Here is a 25,255-nt window from a genome sequence, read left to right as displayed (position 1 = left end):
TGTTTTTGGCGCCTTTGTCTAATATAAGATAATTGTAATTCTGTGGGTGAGTCTCTGTGTCCTCTATTCTATACTGTCTATAAAGAACTCAAAAAGCTGAACACCAAAAATAAATAAAATAAAAAATAATCCAATCAAATGGGTCAAGGACATGAACAGACACTTCTCAGAAAAGAATATTCAATCAATCAACAAATATTTGAAAAAATGTACATCATCTATAGCAATTAGAGAAATGCAAATCAAAACTACTCTAAGATACCATTTCACTCCAATTAGAATGGCAGCTATTATGCAGACAAACAACAATAAGTATTGATGAGGATGTGGGGGAAAAGGTACACTCATACTTTGCTGGTAGGACTACAAATTGGTGCAGCCAATATGGAAAGCCGTATGGAGATTCCTTGGAAATCTGGGAGTGGAACCAACATTTGATCCAGCTCCCTCTCCTAAGACTATACCCAAGTATAGTCAGGTATAGTCTGAGAAACAGCATACTACAGGGACACAGCCACATCAATGTTTACAGCAGCACAATTCACAATAGCTAAACTGTGGAGCCAACCTAGATGCCCTTCGGTAGATGAATGGATTAAAAATGTGGCAATATATACACAATAAAAAAGAGAATAAAATCATAGCATTTGCAGGTAAATGGATGCAGTTGGAGAAGATAATACTAAGTGAAGTTAGCCAATCCCAAAAAGACAAATGGCGAATGTTTTCTCTTATATAAGGTGACTGACTCATAGTGGGTTTTGGAGAGGGAGCATGGGCAGAGGGATAGGAGAGGAAGGGTGGGGGCAGGGGATTAGCAATGATGGTGGAATGTGATAGACATCATTATCCAAAGTACATGTATGAAGACATGAATTGGTGTGATCATACTTTATATACAAACAGATATGAAAAATTGTGTTCTATATGTTTAATAAGAATTATGACTCATTCCGCTGTCATGTATTTAAAAAAAATAAAAGCAATTTAAATTTTTTTTAAAAAAAGAACAAGGGCCATCAAACATTCTCTCCGAATTCCATCAGCCATTCACTTCTGAATAGTTCCTGTTTCATTTTATGCCCCACAACCCTACAACCCAAGAAGGAGATGCAATATCCTGTTTTAATCGCTGTTTAACACTTAGAACATCACCTTTTGAAGAAGCAACTAAAAAGTATGAGAGATTTACCTTATGTGAGCAAAATATCTCAGGAAATCTTTAGATAACTCACAGCCAGCACATTGCCTCCCAGAAACACAAGTCCACTGCCAGACTCCCAAGTTATTTTATCAGTAATTAGCACCAGAAGAAATTGGAGTAACACCTTTGAGAAGAGGTTCACTCAGCACTGGTGTGGAGTATTCCACAAGATCCAGCTATCTTCAGACCCGATGGAGCCCAGGGTAAAATTCCCAAGCATAGATATGGTAAAGGATAATTATAGATCTTTCTGGAGCTCCATGATTCTAGATGATAGCAGCCAGAAGGGCAGGGAACCCAGAAATAGTACAGGTAGGAAAGTACTTGGGCAATGTTCTGGGACATAGTCTGAGAATGATACTAAAACAGCTTCCCAATGAAGGTTCTAGAAGTCATCTCTGAGACAAAGTTAGGAAGAGACTTGATCAGATTCTCAAAAAGTGACTCAGGAAATGATTCATCAACAGACCGGGATAAGAGCATACAGATACCTTGCAAGTACATGCAAGAAGGAATTTGGAGTAGATCAAAGAGGCATCATTCCTGTGGGCAGTTGTCATTCAAGGCTTGCAACATACCATGTGTCTGCACCACCTGAAAATTCAAACACTCACAAGGAATCTGGGGACGAACCATCCTAGAAAGGTTGGGAAACCTGTAGGAACACTTCTCAGGAGCCCTCTCTCCTGGGAGTACTTTCCTACCTGTACTATATCCCTCCTGGATGCTGGCACTCATCAGGTGCTGGTAGCACACATTAAAAGTCTCTGTGTGAGGCACAGAGGGGCCTGCCCTTCAAGGTCCTCAAGCACATAAAGCTCTTCAAATTGAGAAAGTCTTAAGCCTCAGCCCTTACATAGTCTTCCCTTCCCTCATCAGCCTATTGTGATTCTAGGGCTGACTCCTTTATCCACAATGCCAAGGTCCTGGGAGAACCCACTCAGAAAGGTCTCACCCTGAAGAATCCTCTCCCTGGACCCTCACTTGAGTCCCTGTGCAGGACTCCATCTGATGACAACTGTGGACCCTCAGACGCCCTCCAACTGGACATGGGGGCAGCCTGCCTTCTCAGTGCCCCCACTTAGTATCTTGTGGGCAGAACCTGGCAAAGCAATACTGTCCTGGAGTCTGGGAGGGGAAGCATGGAGCTGTGTCCAAGCTCAAAATAGGGCAGGCATGAGCCACTGGAGAGTGGGGTGTAGGCTCACAAGACCCATGCCACAACATGTCAACACTAGATCAATGTAGAGTCCCAAACTTCAAAGGCCAAAGACATCAGGGAGATAGAGAAGGCAGAGGAGGAGCCCTCTGAAGAGGTAGTCACCATGAGAACGCAAGATGTCCAACACCCAAATTGTTCATGTGAATCTGAGGAGTTCTGAGACCAGTAAATTCCCTCCCACTTTTGAAGTTCCATTTCCCAAGACCTAGAAGATTCTTGACTGAGAACAGAGGCTGATCCAGAAGACTAGCCTTAAGATGTGGCCATTAGCATCATCCTTCAAGACTGTGACACTGGTGTGTTCCTTCAGGACTGTTCTCTTGACATCCTGCCTTCCCAGAAAACTCTGTCCACCTTCTTAAACATATCCATCAGCAGTGTGTCAACATCCCAGCGGATATGTCATCTCCTAATCAGCAAAAAGAGTAGCCAGTACATGCAAGAGCCCAAGATACCAAACTTGCAAGACCCATGGAAGAATAAGAGAAACATGTTTGGTTCCACTGACAAGAGAAAGGGCTGTGTGTGGCCCAGGTCAGGACAGCAGGAAGGAAGGTTTTCAGGAAAGAAGCCCTCCCATGCTGGTGGGTGTGCCTCCTACCCAGGTCAAGAAAATAGGAGACACTGTGCAGACAAGTCCTCTGAGCCTCCCTCCAGAGAAAGGACAGGCTCCTTCAGAGACACACTTCAGGAACAGAGTAAGAAATTTTCTGCAATGCATTCACCTCAATAAAGGAAAGGGGATGGCATATTTCTTGAAACAATAGATACCCATCAGCCATTTCCCAATGCTCATGTCAGTAGTAAGCACAGAGTTTATAGACAAGGGGGCAGCTGATGCCCAGATACTCATAACTATTGTTGCATGGATCATAGAGGAGAAAATGGGGTTTCTGCATGACCTTTCTGCCTCAAAGGATAATTTGCACAAAGAGTAATTCCAGACCCTGCTTGGTAGATATTCCTGTGACCATAAGGGACCCTCCCCAGAGCAAAGGGGAGTAATGTGTAATTTGGCCTGTGGTCATCAAGCTGGTCCAAGGGCCACAGCCTTCCAACCAAAAAGAGATGGATCAGTGACAAGAAGAGCAAACAAGCCATGATGCCCAGAGTGTCTGCACCACTCACCAGCCCCTGCCAGCATAAACCTAGGGAAGCAGGTGTCTTAGGCCATTGTGTCCACCATCACAGGCACAGCTGTCTTCAGAGAAGTTTGTTGTCTGGTGAATATCATCATGTTTCTCACTTCTTTTCTGTTGGGAAATCTTTTCTCCAAGAAATAATTCATTCCATGTGAAGGAAAAAGTATTTTGTCATGACCACATCCACTGTGTGCTAAGGGCTCTTCCTACAGAGATGTCTATTTCTTCCTAATACATGCTCTTTTCATTTGAGGTAGTGTCTTCTGTCTGTGCTGTGTGGTGAGGCATAGGAAAGAGGGTCAGGATTTGCTCTTCCTCACAGTGGTTTCTAGAAGAGAGAGGGCAAGCAGAGAGGTGAAAGCGACATTGAGAACCACTCTCACCCAGATTCCCTCACTGTAAGATGTATTCATTATTTGATCATTACATAAACAAATAACAGAATAAAATGGAGACTTGCCATATGAGGCAACCCTACAAAAACCACACCCCAAGATCTGGCTCAAATTCACTCCCTTCTATCCCCCTCCCTTGAACTTTGGGCATCTGTGGGGACAGGTGGCTTCACATACCACAAAATGGGCACAGGAAAGTTAGGGAGGGGCTTGGTGTGTTAGCCCTGACTTCAGAGGTGGGAAAGTCTAATCCCTTACGTGTGTGTGTGTGTGTGTGTGTGTGTGGTCCTGGGGATTGAACCCATGGCTCTCTGCCATAGAGCTATACCCTCAGCCCTTTTAGTTTGTTTTTTGTTTGTTTGTTTGTTTTGTTTGAGGCAGGGTCTCTTTAAGCTGATGAGACTGGCCTTAAACTTGGTATCATCCTGCCTCAGCCTCCAGAGGAGCTGAGATCATAGGTCTGCTTTAGGAACCCTGCTTTGCCTGATAGATCCTGGCATGGAAACGGGTCCCACAAGCCCCTCTCAGTTCAGTCCTATGACATGGCCATGTCACCTGCCTCTGCCCCTGCTTCTTCACACTCAAGAGCACTGGCCAGGATCAAACTTGGAGCACCCCATGTGTGGGTGTGGAAATTGTGAGTTGACTGCTAAGGGCCAAGTCCATGGTCCACTGGATCCCACTTTGGGCCCAACTGTAGATACAAAAACAATCTCCAGACTCCCAGAGTGGTGCATGCCTATAATCCCAGCTTAAGCAAGAGGACCACAAATTCAAAACCCTCCTCAGCAACTTAGCAAGGCCCAAAGAAACTTAGAGAAATGCTGTCTCTAAATATATATATATATATATATATATATATTTTAAAAGGGCTGGGGCTGGGTCTCAGGTGGTTAAGTGCCCCTGGGTTCAATCCCCAGTTAAAAAATATAAATAAATTAATTAATTAATTAGTTAATAACCATCTACAGTGGGGCACAGTGGGCAAAGAGTGGGATATGGAGAATCAGAAATGATGGAGCCAGGAAAGGAAGCAGAGTAGCTTGGGCTTGGCATACAGGTAGATATGAAGCACAGCAGCCTGGGAAAAGGACAAAATGGACATAAGGGGATGTGCCACTCACCCTGGTGCCACTCCAGGGCTCTCTGCCCTGTTTGTTCCCTGATGGAGAATCCTATGCAGGAGATGCCATGAAGGCAGATGATATAGGCATGACACTGCTCTGATGCCTCACATTACTACATATGTGGGGTCAGACAGTCCCTCCTGGTGCAGTCACAGGCCCTACAGGCCACTCCTGAGCCAAGTCCTGTCTCTTCATTGATCATAGAGACCACATGGTGGGCCCACCATCAAGAATAGACCCAGAAACCAAATATATTAGAAGAGAATTAGTTCCTTGAATCTGGCCCCTTTGGGTCCTCTCAGAGCCCAGAGAGGCAGAGGAGCTAGCCCCAAGGATCCTGAGGAGATAATGCCACAATTAATGACACTGAGAGATATCCAGAAGCATGAGAGAGGAAGTCACTGTGCCCTCTGCTCTTCACCTCTGTCATCTATGAAGGGCAGTAATGCCAAAAATCAGGAGATCCCACAGAGACACAATGAGACCCCCACAGAAACTTTTCACAGAATTCTCTGTCAGACACAAGTTAGACCCTTCCACATAAACCCTTCAGAGACCCAAATAAATAACTGTCCCAGAGACCATCACAGAACCTCCAACACAGTGGTTACAGAAACCCAAGGACCTATCCTCAGAAATAATGCCAACTTCAGGGTCCTCATGCAGATATCTCGCAGAACCCCCAACACAGATTTCCCAGAGAGACCTCTGATGGAGACTTGTACCAGGAGAGACCTAACAGACCTACCAAAATCTTTCACTGACACATGGTCCTCACAGAGACCTCCCTCAGAGTTCCAGACCCTGGAGAAACATCTCCACAGAGATGTCCTACAGATTCCTCACCATAAATAACTCACCACAGAGAAAGACATAGTACAGAGATATCTCATAGAAACACAGAGACCTCATACAGATTTTACACAGATTTTGAGAGACCCACATGAAGACATCACACAGATACTTCACAAAGCTCCCACAGAGAACTGACACTGTGATTTCCCACAGATACTCCACATCTTTTCTTCCTTCTCAGTGGATTTGAAACACAAGAGAGTCTACACAAGCCTTGTTCTCCAGCCAAAACCCTGAAACACTGAGACACTGTCAACACGGCCCCCCCAAATGATGTTCTCTGCTTGGGAAAACCTTCAGGAACTTCTGTTCCTTTGTAATGCCATTGCCTCCTAACAGAAAAAAACTGCAGATTCCATGTATAGACCTGAAAAAGTCCTTCCTTTACAGGTTTTTTCTGGCCTCTGCTCTGACCCACAGTTGTTATGGACATAAATTTTTTAAAAAATGAAATTTCCATAAATTACTGAGTTGTGATAGTGACCATGATTGTGAGAAAGGTGAACATTCTGATTGTCTTTATCTTGCTAACCTACTAAAATTCATGAATAAAGTGATAATGGGAAAACAAAAATAACCTAAATATATTTTATCCCACTTTATTAATGTTTACTTAATAATGCCAATGGGATTGATTCCAATTAACAAAATACTTTTCAAAAATATTTCCTGAAATAATGTAGGTAACAGATTTTAAGAAAATCATATTCATTACACATATAACAAAACTTATATGTGTAATGAATATGATTTTCTTAGAATTTTCTTTCAATAACACATCATGATCAAGTTCTCTAACAACAATTCTCATAATTAAAATTATGCAGAGGTAAGGCACATTTTCTATTTAAAAAGATTATCTGCCCTGCACCTTCCCTCCGCTTTTAGTGGTGCCATGGATTTCAAGTTTATTGAAAAATGTTTCTTTTTCCTTTACAAGAAAGAATAATGAAACCACACAGCCCAGTGAAATGGAAGTTTCTCCCTTCCATTCTCTTCCATCCGATGCAGCCAAGGATACCTGCACAGGGCTAGCACCTCCCTGGGTGTGGATGACACACCCCACATTCCCCTAGGGCAGGAGTGAGTCCTTGCACAGTTCTCTTTTGCATGAGGGGCTTTTCATGATAAGATGTTAACAAGCAGCTGATGAAAGGGTGCTCCTGAAATGTCTGCTTCTCTCTGTTGATTAATATTGTTCATGAGGACAACTGAAGATTTCCCATGCTTTGTTAAATAGAAATCCAGACATCTCTCAGCTTTAGAGTGTATGTGTTCCCCACAAACAGAAGGTTTGTCCTTTCCATGGAGAACTGTGGATTATCCCATGGAAGGTAGAGAACAAGTAACAACCACCTGCCCCAGGAGCTGCTCCATGGGTGAGCAAAGTGACCTGTTTTCTGCATTTAGAGTTAGGGAAACACCAGTCCTTGCCAAGGTCCTCATGAGCATATTTGTAGGGTCAGGAGTCCTGGCTACACTCTCAAAGGGTCCATAAACCCATAATGAGTTAGGAGAAGAGGCCATGCTGGCAGATTTGAGCACCCCCCCATTCCCCTCCTCACACACCCACTGTGTGCTTCAGGGCAAACTTCTTCTTATTTCCACATCTGAATCCTAACTACATGGAATTTTACTTAATTAATGCAAAATGGTGGGCACTGTGTCTGGTTAGTGATACCTGTGGGCCATCATTATCACCTCAGCCACAGGCTCACTATCAGTGAATTAGTTACAGAGTGCCAGTCAGGACCCCTCTCCAGGAATATTCCAATGCACCCTGAGCACCCTATCTGAGAGAGAGGGCACCTCCAAGCAGGTCAGAATTTAGTCTCAGTCACTGCTTCAAGAGACCCCAAATCAAGATGCTCCCCAACCCAAGTACCACAGTCACAGTGCACAGAAGGTATATTCCCAGTGTGTGGAAATTCAGATGCTCTGGGGGGCCTCATGCCCTGCACCTTCATGTTTCCCATGGGCTCTGGCCCAGGGAAATAGCTGTTATACAGTACTGCAAAGGTAATAATAGCAAGGGGGAAAGTCTATGTGTTCAATACAACAAATTATTCTTTCTCAATATTTTTGATTTGAGGTTAGTTGAATCCATAGATGAGGACATCAAATAAAGAGGGTTAACAGTTGATATTATATAAATCACAGCATGTTATTTTAAAAAAGGGTATTGCTCAGCATTTAATACAAATAAAAGCCTCTGTTCTGAATGGCTCTGCTATGACCCTCAGAGAAAGTTCCCTGCTACTGTCAGGAAAATAAATGTATTTCCAAGGTCCTCTTGGAAATGCCTCATTTCTTGCAGCCATGATTAGTTTACAATTGGTCTTACTAGTCAATTGGCAGATGAATTGCACCTGCAAGAGCAAAATATCTATCAGAGTCCTACTATTCCCATCATAGTCTGTAGGTTCCTGGCAGGAACCTTCATAAGCCACAAAGTCATTCAGGTTATTCAATTATACCTAGACATGTTATCAGAAAGTCCTATAGAGGGACACCCACAGCTGGGATCATCATTCTCTGCAAAGAGGGAATAATTTCAGAGTCCCTCCCACTTCAGACCTTCTGCATTGAGGATGCTCCCCTCACTGCAGACCCAGAATCCACAGGGACCTGGACTGCCAAGAGCCAGGGAGGTACCCCTCTTCTGCTTGATATGCACACACAGGTCCCCACATAAGCTGCCTGTACTGCACAGCTCCTGGAACTGCTCTGGGGCCCAGGAAATGCTGCTCTACAGGAATAATCTTCAACTTTATACATTTATGGAGCCTCTAAATAAACAAAACACTTGACATTCCCAAAACAAGGTGTGATGTATTTTCTTTGTTTTGCCTTGACCAAGTAGTAAAAATATTTATAATAAACAGAAAGTTAAAGACTTCAAACTAAATTTATGACATTGATTTCTTAAAAGTAAGTGAATTTTAATGCAAAATTTAAGAAAGGCATAATCTCAGAATTGAAGACAGCAATTTTTTAAAATACAGACACAATATTTTATTTATTTATTTTTATATGATGCTGAGGATTGACCCAGTGCCTCACATGTGCAAAGCAAGTGCTTTACCACTGAGTTATAACCCCATCCCTGAGGACAGCACTTTTAATTGTACACATTTTACTTAAGACAAACCTATCACATCATTCTTGCTTCTTTCATTCCCCATAGACCTGTACCCACATTGACCTTGGTTCCGTCTTGGCCAATTGGTAGAAAAATGCAAAACAACCCCATTTTATTCAACAGTGTTGACAAGATACACTGAGTGAGATTTCATCACATCCTTTTGGGATGATTGATGTTGGTGTGGTTGCCTGATGTAGAGAGATGGGAAGCAATGTGTGTTTAAGCTTCTAGACATGTCTCCAAACTGGTCACATATTTAAAATATCTATCACTCTCACAACATGACTACAAACATCAAATTGACTTCAGTGGGTGAATTAAATCAGTACTTACCTTCAAGGAGTGACATCAACTAGTATTGTTTTCTAGGTTATGTCACATGGACTCATAATTCATAATATTCTGCACAACCACTTTGGATTTTGAATTTATAGTCTATATATGATAGTAATAATGTAAACAACACTATTCACTTTTATCAAGCAATCTACCATTTGACTAGTCCTAGAGACTCTGGTTGTCCTTGGGCTGTTTACTGATTGACTCATGCATGAGGTCACTTATCATCACTTGTTGTGGAAACAAAGGCAGAATTTCTACAGCCATGCCACCCCATTCTCATCCACAGGCCCCATGAGCACCCCCTGCTACAAACACTGTGGTGGCACTGAGGTCCCTGATGCTCACCAGAGACAACCAAACTCTCCACACCTGCCTATTATGGTTGAGTTATGTGCCCCCAAATTCATAGTGGTCTCAATCACCAATACTTCAGAATGGGTCTTTATTTGGCAACAGGACCTTTAAAGAAGTAATTAAGGTAAAATGGGGTCCATATGATTGATTATAATCGATTCTGACTGGTGATCTTTAAAAAGAAAATACTGGGTAATGCAGTCTTATTTGGCATGCGCCTTATTTGTAGGGGCATGCCAAATAAGACTGCACTACCCAGTATTAGTCTTCAAGAAAACAGGGGAGATAAAGACCTTGATTAAGAATAAATTAAGGGAATGCATGACCACTAGACCAGCATCATTGAAGATACTTGTGATGATTTGGATCCAGAATGTCCCCTAAGGCTCATACTCTATGGCTTGGTCCAAGGTGCAATAATATTCAGAAGTGGGGCTTTTAGGAAATGATTGAATCATGAGGACTCTGATCTCCTAAGTGGATTAATCCATGGATGGCTTCATAATATGAGTGGGTTACTGGGAGGTAGTAGAAACTGTAGGAAGTGGGGTCTAGTTAAAAGGAGTGGATCCTTGGGGGCAGGACCTTATGGAATATGTCTTGTCACCAGCCCCTTCCTGTCCCTCTCTCTGGTTCCAAATTGCCAGAGCTGGGAAGCCCGTCTGTCAAGCCCATCATGATGTTCTGCCTCACCTTAGGCACAAAGGAATGGAGCTGGCCCATCACAAAATGAAACCTCTGTAACCATGAGGCAAAATAAATCTTTCTTTTTTTAAGAGTTTTCTCAGGTATTGTGTCAACAGTAATGAACAGCTAAGATAATACAAAAGGTAATACTATACCCAGAAGAGGAGGAAGATAAAATCATCAGCAAATGTGACAAAGTGAATCCCACTAGAGGAGTAGACATGAGAAATAATATAGAATCATACATTATCAAAATCATAAACCATCTAAGATGAATAAAACAGGAAGACATAAAACATGTAATATTCAAAACCACCAGAAGAAAAAGGAACAAAATGACAGGAACAAGTACATACATTTTGATTAGCACCCTGAGTGTAAATGTTATTAATTTCCCATATAAAAGATGTAGATTGGCTAAATGGATTAAAAAATATGAACGAACAAAATGCTACCTACAAGAAAACTTACCTCATGTGCAAAGATATACACACAGTGATAGTGAAAGGGTGGAAAATGATGTTCCAAGTAAAGGGAATCCAAAAGCAAAAAGGAGTAGCTATATTTATAATTGAAAAAACAGACTTTAAAACAAAATCAGAAGAGAAAATAAAGTCACTATACATTGATCAAGGGAACAATTCATCACAAAGATATAATCATTATAAATGCATTAGCAATAAGTCTTGGAGCACCCAATTTTTAAAAACAAACATAATTATAGATGAATGGAAACATAGGCCATAATAAATACATCATCCAGACCAAAAAAAAATTCAACAAAGAAACATGAGGTTTACATTATACTATAGGTTAAGTGGACTTAACACACATCTACAAAATATTACATCCAACAGTTGCAAAATACACATTATTTTCTTCAGCCCCAAATATGTTTTCCAGAATAGACCTTATATTAGGTTATGGATCAACTCCTAACAAACGTTTTTAAATGAAATCATTTCTTGGGCTGGGGTTGTGGTTCAGTGATAGAGTGCTTGCCTTGCACATGTGAGTTCCTGGGTTCAATCCTCAGCATCACATAAAAATAAATAAACAAAATAAAGATACTGTATAACTAAAAAAATAAAAATTAAATCATTTCTTGTATTTTATCTGATCACAATAAAAAGAAACTAGAAATAACTGCAGAAATCACACATACACATGGAAATTGAGCCAACACACTATTAAATGAACAGTAGATTATAGAAGAAATCAGGAGGGGAAAATTTAAAACTCCTTGAATCAAATGAAATGAAACCACAACATACCAGAACAGGGAAAGCAGTGCTAATAAGCAAGTTTAGCAATGAATGCCTATATCAAAAAATAAAAATAGAACTCAAATTAATAATGTCATGATTCATCATAATGTCTGACAGAAAAAAATCCAAAATCCATGGAAGAAAAGAATTAGTAAAGATCAGAGAAAAAAATCAATTAGAGACTAAAAGAATAATATAAAGCATCAATACAACAAACAGTTGGTTCTTTGAAACAATAATATTGACAAACCCTTGCCTAAACTGACAAAAAGAAAGAGAAGGACCAAGGAAATAAAGTTAAACTTAAAAAAGGAGTCTTAAAAATAGATAAGAGTGAAGTTCCAATGATCATCAGGGAAAGTTTGAAAAACTCTGTGCCTAATAAATTAGAAAATCCAGAAGAAATGGGAAAATTTATGAACACATATAACTTACCAAAATTCAACAAAGAGGATATAAAATACCTGAATATATTGATGACAAGAAACAATATTGAAGCAGTAATAAGAAGTTTTCAGATTAAAAGAAGAAAAAAAGTGATCCTAGGACAAGATGGAATCATTGTTAAATTTTACCAAATTTTTTAAGAATTAACAACAATGCTGCTCAAATTGACTCATAAAACAGGGAAAGAAAGCTTTAAAACTCATTCTATGAAGTCAGTATTATCTTGATAACAAAATCTATAAAGGACACAATAGAAAGACAGTTATAGACCAATATCTCTGATAAATATAGATACTAAAGTCTTCAATAAAGTACTTTCAGATTTAATTTAATAGCTCTTAAAAAGATAATGCCATAAAAAAAGATAATGCCATGATTGAGCTTGTTTCATTCCAAGGATGCAGGATTGGTTCAATAAACACAAATCAATAAATGTAATAAAGAACACAAATAAAATCAAGGATAAAAATCACATGATTATCTTAATAGATGCAAAAAAATCCTTTGAAAAAATTTAGCATTCTCATTTTTATAAAAGCCCTGAATAAATTACACATGATGGGATCATTTCTCAACATTGTAAAGCTGCACATCATACTAAACTGAGAAAAGCTGAAAGCACTTCCTCTAAGATCAGAAACAAGACAAAGATGCCCACTCTCACGAACCTTATTCAACATAGTACCAGAAATTTTAACCAGAGAAATTAGTCAAGAGAAAGTGAATGTTTTACAAACAATAAAGTTGAAAGTCAAATTATCCCAGTTTGCTGCTATGATTGTGCACCTAGAAAATCAGAAAAAAAAATCCATCAAAAGACTTAGAACTGGTAAACAAACTCAGTGAATTAGGATTCAATATTAGCATGCAAAAATCAGTCACTTTTGTCTACATCAATAATGAATTCTCTGAGAAAGTAATCAGGAAAGTAATCTTATTATAGCAATGAAGAGGAGGAGGAGAAAAAGGAAGGGAAAGTGGGAGGAGGAGAAAAAGGAAAAGAAGAAGAAGAAATACCTAGGAAAAAACCTGAGAATGTAAAAATCTTCTACAATGCAAATTAAAGTACTGAAGAACATACACTAGAGGTTGGAAACACCTACTATATTCATGAATCAGGAGAATTACTATTAAAAAAGGCTATACTACCCAAAGTAATCTACAATTCACTGCAATCCTCAACAAAATACTAATGAGATTCTCCATAGATTTGGGAAAAAATTCTAAAATTCATATGTAAGCAAACAAGATTGAAAATATCTAAAGTATTTTGAACAAAAAGAGCAATGCTAGAAGCACCACAATATCTTATAGTGGTCTGTCTGACAGAAGACGAATACAGCAAAAACATAACAACCAAAAATCAAGTCATATAATAAAAATGGACCAATGAACCTGAATAGACACTTCTCAAAAGAAGAAATGCAAATTGCCAATAAATATAAGTGAAAATGCTCAACATCTTTAGCTATCACAGATGCAAATCAAACCTACAAGGAGATTACATCTTACCCAGTGGGGTAAGATGGTTATTCCAGTTGGATTATTTTAAAAAGTAACTGGTGAGGATATGGAGTAAACAGAATCATATGCAATGTTGGCAAATTAGTACAACATCTACAGAAAACAGTATGGCTATTCCTTAGAAAATTAAAATAGAATTACCATATGACCTAGCTATACCACTGCTGGGTATTTATTCAAAGGAAATGAAATCCACAAATAAAAAAGACACTTGAATGACTATGTTTATTGCAACATTATTTACAATTGGTAAGATATGGACTCAGCTGAGGTCCCTGTCAACAGATGCATGAATAAAGCAAATATAGTGTGTGTATTTCATCATATGTATACACACATATGATGAAGAATTATTCAAAGAAAAAATGAAATCCTTCTGTTTATAGGAAAACAGAATTGGATCTTGTTAAATGAAATAATTCAGACACAGTGAGGCAAGGATTGCATGTTTTCTCTCATATGTGAAAACTAAAAACCAAAACAGATATGCAGAAAGAAGAACCATTCGAAACCCAGAAGCAGATAGTAGGGAGAGGGGAGGGTAATAAGGGTGGAAAGGAAGGTCAATGTATTATGCATGCATGTATGAAAATGACACAATGAAACCCATTAATTTATACAATAAATATATGATAATAATAAATTCTCTCTCTTTCATACACACACACACACACACACACACACACACCTACATAAAAAGGGGGAGATTAGGGCAAAGACACATAAGATGAAGGACCATGTGAACACATAGAAGAAGACAGCATACAGAATCCAGGGAGAAAATTCTCAGATGAAAACATCCTAATGACATCTGGATCTCAGCCTTTCAACCTCCAGAACTGTGAGTCAATAATTTCTATTTTTCAAGTGACTCTTTTCATGGCACTATGTTACGGCAGCCCAAGCTACCTACTACACATCCCTTTCTGCAGAGAGGAATAGAAAGTGGACTCTGCCTTTCCCAATGGCAATCTCTGCAATATGTCCCTGGAATATGGGGCCTCACATGAGTCTGTCCCTGTGTCCAGCAGCACCTGGCACCACTCTTATTATTTTAATACTTTTATGACATAACAGCTTTAACAATTTGAAAACTGAATGCCAGAATGGGTACAAATGGGCCAGTTCCACAGTAAAGAAGATAAAAATGGAGTGGAAAACTCAAGGGATGCCAAAAAGTAGTAGTCAAGATAATGAATGAACAAATTTGCAAAATCCAAATTAAGTCCAAAATGTCAAAAGTTTAAGAGCAGTATTCACTAATGATATTTAAAAACTTAACCACCAGAATAGCACATACCCTGCCACAGAGCTGGAGTTGACCCAGAGGGCTTCAGCTTCCAGGAAAACAGGGAGGTGCAGACAGTGTCAGAAGAGAGGCAGGGACAGGCTGGCAGCAGCGGGAAGGAGGGGGGCATTCAGTACTCTTCACCAACCAGTACACACAGTCACACTGGTTTGAGCTATTGAACACCAGCCTATGAGTACAGGTGGAATCAGCCACTGCAAAACACTCTGATGTGGGTGATGTTTATGTCTAAATAAACATCTGGCCCCAGTACAGATAAGGCATCCTCAAGGCCAAGCCCATATAATATTTGCCTTTACATTCTCACAATATGGCTCAGTGCCTTGCCTTCCAGTGTGCTCAATAAATGCTGGTGCTCTAACTGAACTAAAAAAAAAGCATCTTTATCTCCATATAACGTGAACATTCTAGAAAAGTATAAATTGACCCATAAAGAACCATTTTCTGAATGAAAATGGTCTTTCATGGGCATTGTCACAATTGGTTGAAAGGCAAGTGCTTTCTCAGAGACTGTTTGTTAACCTTCCAAGGTTCATAGGAAAAGAAAGAAGACTGTATTCAAATTTTAAGCCAGAATCCACCCACCTTTGAATACATAGCACACACAGAGGGGTTGATGAAGGGCTTTTGAGGCAGAGACAGCTCATAGAGATGTGGGCAGAGATGAGGAGTTCATTCATGGACCAGTAACACCTAAAAGGAGTCTAGTCTGCACATCAGGTGTGAGTGACAGGGAGAAGCATGCTCCTAGACCTTAGCCTGAAGCTGTCATGGAAGAATTGCTGCCACCTCAGCAGTGGGCTCAGAACTCAGCCTCTGCCAGGGCTGTCTCCAAGCAGGACCACAGAGGTCAGGGAATGAACACCCTGGCCTCTTTCCCCTTTATCCCTCCTCTCCCCAGAAGTGTCTCTCATTGGATGAAGGTAAACCACTGAAAGAGGTCCAGGGAGCCAGGCTGATGCAGGGTGCCATGAACACAGGATGCTGTTGGAGGGTTACATGCAGAAAAGTGCAGAGTTGTGAATGTCATATGTATATATATGCGCATTGATGATCTAACAGCTTTCAAATGCTTCCCATTTAAACAACATCACAACAGGAAATGTTAATAAAGAATGTGCTGAATGACTCCCAGTGATGATTTGTCTCTCTTTTTAGTACAAAACTTTACTGTTTTTTTTTTTTCTATTTAAAATGTATTTCTGTGTTTAGAGTGTTTCCAAGCTCAGATAATGGTTAAGAGGATTTGTGAGATGGAAAAGATAAAAACAACAACAAAACTCCAAGGACTGAGAAGTAATATCTAACGTGGAAACACTGAAAGATTATGAAAATGCAAAATTAAAAAGAGGAGAAAAGTATATATTACAGAGACCAAGAAGATTAAGAACAGAAATGGGGAATCATTTCTTAGCAAAGTCATTGACAGAAAATTAAAAAAAGAAGAAGAAGAAATTCAGGCAAGAAAAACATTCTTGCTGACAAAGTCAGCAAGATCAATTAGAACAAGTAGTTATGTAGTCATTAGAGCAACCAGCAAGAAGGGGCTTTATAATATTTGACAACATTTAAAGAGTAGAGCAATATGTAACTTGTTATGGGTTGAACTTTATTCCCCCCAGAAGATTGTGACATCTTAACACAGTACCAACATATATGACCTCATAAAGAAACAGAGATTTTAGAGATAAGCTAAGATGAGGACATTGGGTAGACCCCAATTCAATATGACTGTGTCTCTATAAAAAGGGGAAATTTGAGAAAACAATTTCTGTGGCATAAGCCTCCAGTTTGTGGTACTTTTCTATGGCTCCCCAAGAAAACTAGTAAACTGCTCTTATTGAAAAAGAGCCATAGCTACTAGGCAAAGTAACCCTCATTTGCCACTTAAGCTTATTATATCTGAAACACCTTTTCTGCCATTATGCTCTTATATCTCTCCAGTACAGAGGTGTTTAATCAATAGTCAAGTTATTGGTGAAAGCTCTGTCTTCAGCTGTCACTTGCACAATGAAGGACCATGTTAAGAACAAGCACAGACAGAAGACTAGATTTTGATGCTAAAAATAATATTTTAAATAGTGCTCCATTTGTGTACAATATTTCAAAATGCATTCTACTGTAATGTATAACTAATTAGAACAAATTAAACAATAAAAAAAGAAATCTACATGCTGTGGTATATATGTGTAATGAGAATTGTAATGCAAAATAAAACAAAGTAGATGTATAAAGGCATGAATTGGCATGAATATACTCTATATACAAAGATATGAAAAATTGTACTCTATATGTGTAATAAGAATTGTAATGCATTCTGCTGTCGTGTATTAAAAAAATGCAAGTCTGTCATTAATAACCATAGCAGAGAAGAGAAAGCAGAACATTAATATAAGACCATTGCACTATGTGTGCACAATGAATAATGCTGAGACTTTTGAGAGAGCCATTCAGTGAGATGGACTTTGCTAGAAATCCCTTGTATGTGGAAAAGTTCCATTGTAAATAATGCCTTACAGATGTAACATGTAACTTTGGTCAAAATAATTCAATCTCCATTCACTTTAATTCTCTTCACCTGTTGGACTGTGTACAGTATCCAGAATATGAACAAAAGTAAAAGTCATCATGGGGGCAGAAAAACAAAAAGCAATAATGAACATAGTAAGACATTTAAGAGAATAATAATAAGAAACAAATAAGCCTCCTGAATCTTCAAAGGGCTAAGCAAATTGAAAAGGGCTTAGAGATTTCACTATGACATGAGAAATTGATTTTCAGATTGGTAAAAACTATTTACTTTATCAACACATTTGGAATTCTAATTTTGATATTTAAGAGAGAAGAACTGATACCTGAATTTTCCTTGCAGCCATCTATTTATTTGAATTTAATTGGGGCTAGAGAATATAATTGCCCAAACTTCTTTTTAGATGACAAAATCAATCAAATCAAAAACTGAAATGAATGTGTTTCTAGTACATTACATTAAGTAGAAGATGGAATTTCAGAGCTTGAAGATCAGGTGGACATCCTTGAGCATTCAGGCACTATTAAAGAAAAAAATTAAAAACTCTATAATCATAATTTAGAACTCTGAAACAACACTAAGAAACCAAACTTAATGTACACAGACATTGAAGAAAGATCAGAGATACAGGATCATGGAAGTTATATAATAGCAAAAAAAAAAATCCTTAAGCTTTGGGAATGGAATGAACCTTCTGATCCTAGAAGCATTTAGACTCTCAAATAGACCAGACTAGAAAAGAAGTTCTTCACGCCCTGTTATAATTACAATGCCAAAATTTCAGTTCAAAGCAGGATTTTAAAAGCTACTAGAATTTTAAAAGCCAGGTCACATTTAGAGAAAAAACAATCAGCTTAACATCAAATTTTTCAACAGAAATTGGAAGGCTTGGAACATTGTATTTAAAGTCCTGAAAAAAAACTAACAGCCAACCATGGCTGTATCCAATAAACAATAAGAATCATAGTATCAGAAATGAAGAAGAAATAAAAACCTACCAAGATGAGCATAATAAAAGAAATGCTTTACTACTGCTATGCCAGCATACATAGAAGAAAATTAAAAACAATCCAGAGATTTTGAATAAGAATAAATTCCATTAGAAAAGTGGATAAAATGTAATAGTTAGGATAGAAACTAACATTAAATGTAAATCAAAATGGCAAGAAGCAACACATCTTTCCCTATAATAACACTGAATATAAATGGTCTCATTTCTCCAAATAAAAGACCGATATCATAAGACTGAACTAAAAAAAGAAAAAAAAATGACCCAATTATTTTGCCAGCAAGAAACACATCTATGGTCAAAGCTATTCACAGGCTGAATGTAAAAGAATGAAAAATGACATTGCATGTAAATGAAACCTGAAAACAAAGAAGATTTCAAGCAAAATTAGTTAAGAGGAGAAAAAAGAAAGTCACCACATACTGGTAAAGGGAACACTCCAACAAGAAAATAAAAAGATAGTAAACATGTATGCCCCCAAACATTGGTGCACCTAATGACATAAAACACCATGCACTATAAAGTTTCATATAGGCCATAATATAATAATATCAGATGATTCCAATATATCTCTCTAAAAGGTCATCTAGACACAAAATCAACAAAGATACTACATAGTTAAATCAAACTGTAAATCAGATGGATTAAAAAATATATTACAGAATATTTCATCAAACAACAGCTAAATACACTTTCTTTTCAGGTTTCTCCAAAACAGATTATGTTTTAGGCAACAAAGCAAGTGTTAACAAATATGAAAAAGTTGAAATAATTCCATGTATCATATTGCAATAATAATGGAATAAAATTATATATCAACAACAAGAAGAAAACCATGGAAACTGTACAAAAATATGGAGATTGAACAATATACTTTAATGATTAGTGATTTAATGGATTTAATGATTTAATGGATTTCGAGAAGAAACTAAAAAATTCTAAAAATCAAATAAAAATAGAAATACAACATACCAAAATCTCTAGGACACAGTTAAGGCAGTTGTGTGTAGAAAGATTATAGCTATGAGTGCCTACATTAAAAAATCAGGATGAGTCAAAATACATTTAATGCTCATGTATCCTGAGATCTTATATAAATAAGAACAAGCCATTCTCAAATGTCAGAGATAAAATACAGTCTAAAAAAACATAAGAAGGAAATATAAAATGAAGAATTCATTCTCTGAAAAGATAAATAAGATTGATAATTTCTTAGCTCAAATAACAAAAAAAGAGAAAGACTCAATAAGAAACAAAAATGTAAATATAAAATTTCTTAAGAAATTCAGAGTGTCATTAAGATTAATTTGAAAGCATATATCCCAATAAATTGAAAGTAAATTGAAAAATCTAGAAAAAATAGATACTTTTTAGACGCATACAACATACCAAAATTGAACCAAGAGGATACAGAAAAATCTAAGCAGACAAATAGCAAGCAATAATATTGACACATTAATAAAAAGACTTTCAACAATGAAAAGCCTGGACCAGATAGATTCTCAGCTGAATTCTGCCTGAGCTTTAAATAAGAACAAATGCCAACATTCCTCAAATTATTAGATGAAACAGAAAGGAAAGGAACATTCCCAAACTCATTTTATGAACCAGTAAACCCTGACATGAAAATAAAATAAGAAAACTTCAAGGGAAGAAAACTATAAACCTTGATGAACATGGATACAAAAATCTTTAGTAAAATATGAGCAAATCAAATTCATTAACACATTAAGAACATTGTATATTGTGATCAAGATGGTTTCATATCAGGGGTTTAAGGATGATTCAATATATGCAAATCAATAAACATAATCTACCACATAAATAAACTCAAGGATAAATCTCAAGAGATGTGAAAAAAATCCTTTGAAAAAATTCAATATGCATTCTTTTTTATTGCTAATATAAAATTCTATGTGGTTTATTTTTTATTGTTTTTTTTTTCAAAAAATAAATGACCAGTGAAATGCATTACAATTCTTATTATACATATGCAGCACAATTTTTTATATCTCTGGTTGTATATAAAGTGTGTTGACACCAATTCGTGTCTTCATACATGTACTTTGGACAATGATGTCTATCACATTCCACCATCCTTGCTAATCCCCTGCCCCCTCCCTTCCCCTCCTACCCCTCTGCCCTATCTAGAATTCATCTATTCCTCCCATGCTCCCCCTCCCTACCTAACTATGAGTCAGCCTCCTTATATCAGAGAAAACACTTGACATTTGTTTTGGGGGTGTTGGCTAACTTCACTTAGCACTATCTTCTCCAACGCCATCCATTTATCTGCAAATGCTATGATTTTTGTTCTGTTTGATTGCTGAGTAAAATTCCATTGTGTATACATGCCACATTTTTTTATCCATTTATCCACTGAAGGGCATCTAGGTTGGCTCCACAGTTTATCTATTGTGAATTGTGCTGCTAGTAGCATTGATGTGGCCCCAACTTCCTTAATAAAACTCCTATAGCACAAGAATTAAAACCAAGAATCAAAAAATGGGATGGAATCAAACTAAAAAGTTTCTTATCAGCAAAAGAAACAATCTGTGGGGTGAACAGAGTACCTACAACTTGGAAGCAAATTTTTACCCCTCACACATCAGATAGAGCACTCATCTCTTTTAAAAGCTAGGCACCAAAAAACAAATAACCCAATCAATAAATGGGCCAAGGACCTGAACAGACACTTCTTAGAAGAGGATATACAATCAACAAATATATGAAAAACTATTCATTATCTCTAGCAATTAGAGAAATGCAAATCAAAACTACTCTAAGATATCATCTCACTCCAGTCAGAATGGCAGCTATTATGAAGACAAACAACAATAAGTGTTGGTGAGGATGTGGGGGGAAAAGGTACACTCATACATTGCTGGTGGGACTGCAAATTGGTGCAGCTAATATGGAAAGCAGTATGGAGATTTCTTGGAAATCTGAGAATGGAACCACCATTTGATCCAGTTATCCCTCTCCTTGGTCTATACCCCAAAGACTTAAAAACAGCATACTACAGGAACTCAGCCACACCAACATGCATTCATGATAAAAATACTGAAGGGACCAGGGATAGAAGGAACTTGCCATATATGAGAAACCCAATGCCAACATTGAAATGAATAGGGAAAACCTGAAAGGATTTTCTCTAAAATCAGGAACATGAAAGGATGTCCACTCTTACCACTCCTATTCAATATTGTCCTTGAAACTTCAGCCACAGCAATTAGGCAAGAAAGGGAAATAAAGGAGATTCAAAAAGAAAAAAAGTCAAACTGCCTCTGTCTGCAGATGATATTATCATAAACTTAGAAGATCCAAAAGCTTAACCAGTAAACTTCTAAAGCTGATAGACAAATTCAGCAAAGTAGCAGGACACAAAATCAACATACAGAAATCAATCACTTTCCTATATACTATGATGGATCTGCTGAGAAAGAAACCAGGAAAAAACTTTCATTAACAATAGCTTCCAAGAACACAAAATAGTTAGCAACAAATTTAACCAAAAATGTGAAACACTTCTACAAGGAAAATTTACAAAACACACACAAAAAAAAATAATAATAAGTCAATTTGAAGAAGACACCAAAAGGTGAAAGACCTTCCATGTTCGTGGTTAGGGAGATTCAATACCGTTAAAATGGCCATACTACTAAAATCAATCTGCAGATACGATAAAATTGCCATCAAAATATCCATTATATTCTTCTCAAAACCAGAAAAAAATCCTAAAATTTGTACGTAAGAACAAAAGACCCTGGATAGTGAAAGCAAATCTGAGCAAAAGGGTTAAAACTGAAGGTATCACAATGCCCAACTTTAAATTATACTATAGAGTTATAGTAATGAAATCAGCTTGGTTCTCACATAAAAATATAGACATGTAGGCCAATGGAACAAAATAGAAGACACATAAACAAACACACACAGCTACATAAATCTGGTTGACAAAGTTTCCAAAAAGTTAATACTGGACACAAGACAGCCTCTTTAACAAGTGATGCTGAAAAAACTGAATATCCATAAAAGATTGAAAATAGATAGCTATCTCTCACTCTGTATAAAAGTCAACTCAATTGGACCAAAGACCTAGAAATAATACTATAACCTTTGCAACTAATAGAGGAGGGAAAAAAGGAAAAGCTGCAGCATACAGGTGTAGGCAATGACTTCCTTAATAGGACTTCTATAATTCAGTAAATAAAAGTAATAAGTTAGATGGCATCAAACTAAAAAGTTCTTTACAGTAAAGGAAACAATTCATGTCACAAGGACAAAATCTACAGAATGGGAGAAAATCTTTGCCAGCTATTCTTCTGGCAGAGGATTAATATCTATAAAATATAAATAACTCCAAAAACTCAAAAAACCCATTCAACAAACAGGCAAAAAAAAGACACTTCTCAAAAGGAGTACAAATTATATTTTTAAAAAGTTTAACAACTATAGTCATCAGGAAATGTAAATCAAAACTACATTGAGATTTCATTTCCCTCCACTTAGTCATCAATTAAAAATACAAATAACAATAAATGCTGGCAGAATGGAGGGGGAGGAAAGAACCCTCATACACTGTTTATAGGGATGCAAATTAGTATAGCCACTGTGGAAATCATTATGGAGATTCCTCATAAGACCAGGAATGGAACCACCATAAGATTCAGCTATACAATTTACTCCTCAGTATTTCTCCAAAGAACTAAGGTCAGCATACAACAGTGACACATGTCTGTCCGCGTTTAGAGTAGCATTATTTACTATTGTGAATTGAAAATTATTGTATGAATTACCAAGTCATGGAACCAGCCTAGGTATCAGTCAATAGATGAATAGATTTTAAAAATGTAGTATATAGACACAATGGAGTTTTATTCATCCACAAAGAATAACAAAATTATGACATTTGCAGGAAAATGGATGGAACTGGAGAGTATTGTGTTAGACAAAATAATGTAGTCTCAGTCTTCTGAGTTGCTAGGATTACAGGTGTGTACCACCATGCCCAGCACTATGGAAATTTACAAACACACACAAAAACAAAGAGGATAGACAGTAAAATGAAAACCACATATAAGTTGCTGAAATTTTTACTTAGAGACAAACACTGTGGTTTTCTAACAAGAGTGTTTCTTTATTCCCAGGTGCTATGTACCTGAAATCAAGTTTGAGGCTGATAAGACTCTAGCACAGAGCCTCCTCAAGCAGGGCATTGCTATAGCAACCAGGCATCCTGTGTCTTTGCACAGAAATTTTCCCAGCAGCCAGGCAATTCTGTATCTCAGCACAGAAACTTCCTAGCCACTAAGAATGCCACAGTCATGAAGCTATAAGAGACCTCAATCCCAAACACAGAATCCTTACATAAACATACCACAATGAAACCCACTATTCTGTGTAATTTTTACATACCAATAAAAATATCAACACTTAACAAACTGATGGTCATCTTATGGAAAACTCCTGGACACACAGGATTCAGGACATACCTGTAGAGATGCTTTCTGTAATCTTGAAACAACTTCCCTTCAAAGCCTACTGCTAGTATCCATCTGCTTGTGTGCTACTCATTGGTGTTGGGTGTGTGCAGTACATGTCAGTCACTCCAGTCATTGTCCAAGTCTTAGCCTTGAGTCCTTGCTTCCAAGACACTGGTCAGGAGAAGCTGAACCAAGTACAAATTGAAACACGAATCTTCCGAACTGTGAGTGTTAAACATTCCTTAGCCGTTTGTGGGATTGTCTACTTCCATTCCTAGTAGCTGGGGTACTATGGAGTAAATGTCTTGACCTCAACTTTAAATATTAAAGACTTAAACCCTAATATGATGTTAAGATGTTGGGGACTTTGGCAAGGAACTCAGTCATGAAAGTGGAGCTCTTAAAAATGACCTTAGCCCTTATGAACAATGGAAATTTCTTCCCCTTTCTCTTCACTATGTTAAGGCTGCCACCTACAATTCAGGATGAAGGTCCTCACCAGATCCCAGCCAGGCTGGCCCTCTAATCTTGCACTTCTAGCCTCTGGGAAGTGTAGCATCCTGAGCTGACTAAGGCATGGGGTAAACAGAGCAATTCAAATACACTACTTGAGGACAATGTCACGGGAGCCTCAACCTGAGTCCACCTAGTTTTAAAGCATGGAGATACTCAGAAAGGGAGTGGGAGAGGAGGTTATAAAGGTTTTGATTTCCTGGTTTAGGGATTCAAGGGCCAGGAACATTGTCTGCAACACCTGATTCAGGCCTACCCAGCCCCTTGCTCCAAGAGGACTTTGGTACCAAGGCCCTAGTGACTGTTCAAATGTAAATTATTGGGCAAGGCTTAATCCACAACAGAGCAGAAGGAAAACCCAACTGTGGGTCACCTCCACCTATATAAAAGATTTTAAGCCCCAGGCAAGCTCTTTAATCTAGTTAAGGTTGGAGCTTCTCTTTTGGTGGTGTCAAAACTGCAGAACAATGCAGATGTGTTTTGTCCTGGAGCTCTGTAATCAGCTGCTGCTGCAGGCTTCTCTCTACTATTTTTTGTCTTTAAATTTTGGGGTATTCTTAAGGTAATTTTCAGTCATTGCATCCATTTAGTTCTTCTTTCTTTATTCATTTTCTTGTAAATTCTTTTTTTGTCAAATTCATTTCTTCCTTTGCACTCCTTCTGTGTGTCCCAGCTTGACCTTTCAATCAGACTCCT

At 37.9% G+C, this 25,255-nt stretch overlaps 1 long non-coding RNA gene across 1 annotated transcript; it reads left to right on the top strand.

The window, feature by feature from the left end:
- The first annotated feature begins 327 nt into the window (after positions 1 to 327).
- On the top strand, positions 328 to 21,598 carry LOC125614064. The gene is made up of 3 exons (XR_007344709.1): positions 328 to 468; positions 3,864 to 3,866; positions 21,564 to 21,598. It is a non-coding gene; the product is annotated as an uncharacterized LOC125614064 (long non-coding RNA).
- Positions 21,599 to 25,255: the final 3,657 nt, after the last annotated feature.

The sequence above is a fragment of the Marmota marmota genome, unplaced genomic scaffold (assembly GCF_001458135.2).
Source record: "Marmota marmota marmota unplaced genomic scaffold, marMar, whole genome shotgun sequence".
Classification (NCBI taxonomy): domain Eukaryota; kingdom Metazoa; phylum Chordata; class Mammalia; order Rodentia; family Sciuridae; genus Marmota; species Marmota marmota.
The sequence above is the reverse complement of the archived record's forward strand: the minus strand, read 5'-3'. Positions and strand labels throughout refer to the sequence as shown.